General features: G+C 51.0%; 1 non-coding gene across 1 annotated transcript; it reads left to right on the forward strand.

Annotated features, from left to right (window-relative positions):
• Positions 1-2214: 2214 nt before the first annotated feature.
• Trnan-guu (transfer RNA asparagine (anticodon GUU)) lies at positions 2215-2288 on the forward strand. The gene has a single exon. It is a non-coding gene; the product is annotated as a tRNA-Asn (tRNA).
• Positions 2289-2998: the final 710 nt, after the last annotated feature.

The raw sequence follows: 2998 nt of genomic DNA on the forward strand, positions 1-2998 counted from the left end.
CAGGAGGACAAAGAGAGTTGGTGAGAACTTTGGCCAATGCCCCGGTTACACACATATGCCCCGGCCTGGCGGGCTGACAGGCCAGTGGAGCATTGATTTATGCTCGTCGGAGCTGAAGCGTGAACCACCAGCAGAGTTACCATTGGTTCTGATTCTCGGTGACGTTGCTGGCGTTGAAGGTTCTCTGTTTTTACGAGCATCAAATAAGGGCCTCAGGCTCAGGCTGGTGGCCCTCGCAGACTTTCTCAAATGTCACGGAACCACATGTTATCCGGAGTGTGCTTCTAACGACAACCAAAAAGACTCGTTCTCATGGACCTCTGGGCTTGTGGTACTGCAGATTCTGGTGTTAAATATCATCTTCGAGGAACTCCGGTATAAATAATTTCTTTTTAATAAACCGTGAAAGAACGCGATGATGGCCGCGAGCTAGAACTGCTTCCAAATGTCACGAACGCGAGACTGTCAAGCCCTTGTGCAGTGTGTGAGAAGAGAACTTGACAAGAGATTTATAGGGTTGTGAGTAGCGTGAAATTGAACCACTCTGCTGCTGCTGCTGCTGCACCAGAACTCAGTTGCAAGCATCTTCGGCTTCTCCTCCGTTACGCATCGTCATAATTCTTTCTCGTTCCAATTAATCCCAGCAATTCAATTCAACGACTCCGTTGCTGCTGCTGGTGCGTGTCGATGACGAGCTGGATGGATCACCGCGACATCACACGGTGTCCACTTGTCTGTGCGACTCACGCATCCAGTGAGATCGATTACCAAACCGTTGACCGACGAGCGCCATGGCCGTCGACCTAATTGATGCGACCGGAACCTAGCACCAGCGCAGACGCAAACTCCCCAAAAAACACACGAACCCCGGGTTCCCGGGGAATCAATCTGCACCAACGGAACGGAAAACGAACGCGAACGGAACGCGCGGCACGGTGGCGACCCGAAATCAATTAGTCGCTCCAGTCAAGCAGCAAAATTGGATCAAATTATGCTTGCTCGGTCCTCGGTACTCGGTCCACGGCCTCGGTTCTAGTGGCATTGATTGCCGGGACAGCATTCAGCAGAGAGAGAGAGAGAGAGGGAGAGAGAGAGAGAGAGAGAGAGAGAGACAGGGAGGCTGGCGTGCAATCAGCATCAACGAATTTGTTCTTCCGCGTGGCCACCGATGCTGGGACTCTGCCGATGCTGATTTTTGGTTCCGCCAGCCAGGGTGCTCTTTCGTTTCTCGACCAGGTGTGATGGCGTACACGTGTCCGTGTCCGTGTGTGAAAGAGAGCGATGAAATCACCGAAAACATGATCGAAAACATGAAACGATCGATCCGGTTTCGGACGCACAACGGAACGAAATTACACCCCGCTGCCCGAAAGCGCCGTGGCCGATTTGGCCGAACCCATGCTCGCTGAATGGCTGGCTGGCTGACTGGCTGGCCAGGGGCGTTAAGGAAAAATAAACAAAATAATTATGCTCGAGCGGTAAGCACGGGAAGTGAGTAGCGGCAGCATGATTTTTGGCCCCGGGGAGGGCGCAATTGCAAGAAATCAATTTGCTCCGCACGCTTTATCGCTCATGCGTGGCCGAATCCGATCAGTCAAACGTGCCGGTGAGACCGAACGGTCGTTGAAACCTCCCCGGCACCGCCGGGTGTCACATCGCGAAGCGAGCGAGTCATCTTGGGTGCAGGAGGGCCATTGTTTCCGGTTTGCCCTTCAAAAGGAAAAGGGAAGAAAATCGAACGCACTCAATCGATGGCCGGTGTCCGGTGCCGTTGGTGCCGCGCCACTGTTGCTAATGGCTGCTGCCGGTAAATGGGGTTGCTTCGATTAATCGTTCGTTTCGCGTCTCAATAAATGGCGCCCGAAACGCAAGTCGATATGTCACTCTCTGCACGCGACTACCTCTCGACAATTTGCCATTCGCTTTGATTGTGCTACGTAAAGTTAAGAGCAGCTGTACTTATGTACTCCACATCAACGATAACGAGTATTGGCATCATTGCGAAGGAAAAGTAAAATATGAAGGTAAATTTACAATTACTCTAATGCAAAAGCTACCTCTTCTGTTGCGTTAATACTAAAACTTAGAAAAAAATATTCGATAACTATAAATAAAACAAAGCAAATTCATGCAACATGTTGACCTTGAAACCAAACGATGTGCTAAACATGTGCTCATATTTATATTGTGTAGTTATCACTTAACACATAACCAGCCTTCGTGGCGCAATCGGTTAGCGCGTTCGGCTGTTAACCGAAAGGTTGGTGGTTCGAGTCCACCCGGGGGCGACGATGCTTTTTTGCCTTTGCCGTTTCTCGCTATTTTTTCTTTACACTGAGCACTTCAAAGTTTAAATTACTTTAATTTGAAACTGATTTTAGCAAGTATTTTACATTTTTAACTATCCAGATAACGTCACGAGAGCTCTGTGGCGGATTTGGATTCGATTTACCGTAGTGCACCTACACTCGCTCTCGGGGCCTTCTGATTCACCAAATGCATTCGATCCGAATCTACAGCCCCTCCTCCCTCTCCACCCCTTCCCCGAACGAGATGACGGACATCCAGTGGTCACGCGGCGATGCAGAACGATCACCCAGACAGACGGCAATCGGCTTCGGAACAACTGACAACAACGTTTTCCTTTGTTTTTCTCTCCCGGGGCACCCCACTCCAATGGGGTGCGCCAAGCGACACTAGGAGGACAGCAACGGTGCCATCGGTCGCCGATTGACTGACTTTGAGTGACTTTGGCATGGCGGCGGTGGCCACTTGACTCGCGCATTCGCCAAGAGATGCCTTCTGTCTGACGTTCTGCATCGTTGATCAGCGACAGGGAGGAAGCGGGGTCCTCTATTGTTTTACGCGGCGCATCCGATTGTCAGATTGCACCGAATTCGATCTGACGGAGTGGAGTGGTGATCGGTTGCGCTGGAACCGTTCCAGCAAATCCATTTCGCGCCAACCAGATGGGAGAGAGAGAGAGTGTCGGGAAAGC

The sequence above is a fragment of the Anopheles aquasalis genome, chromosome 3 (assembly GCF_943734665.1).
Source record: "Anopheles aquasalis chromosome 3, idAnoAquaMG_Q_19, whole genome shotgun sequence".
In the NCBI taxonomy this organism is placed as follows: domain Eukaryota; kingdom Metazoa; phylum Arthropoda; class Insecta; order Diptera; family Culicidae; genus Anopheles; species Anopheles aquasalis.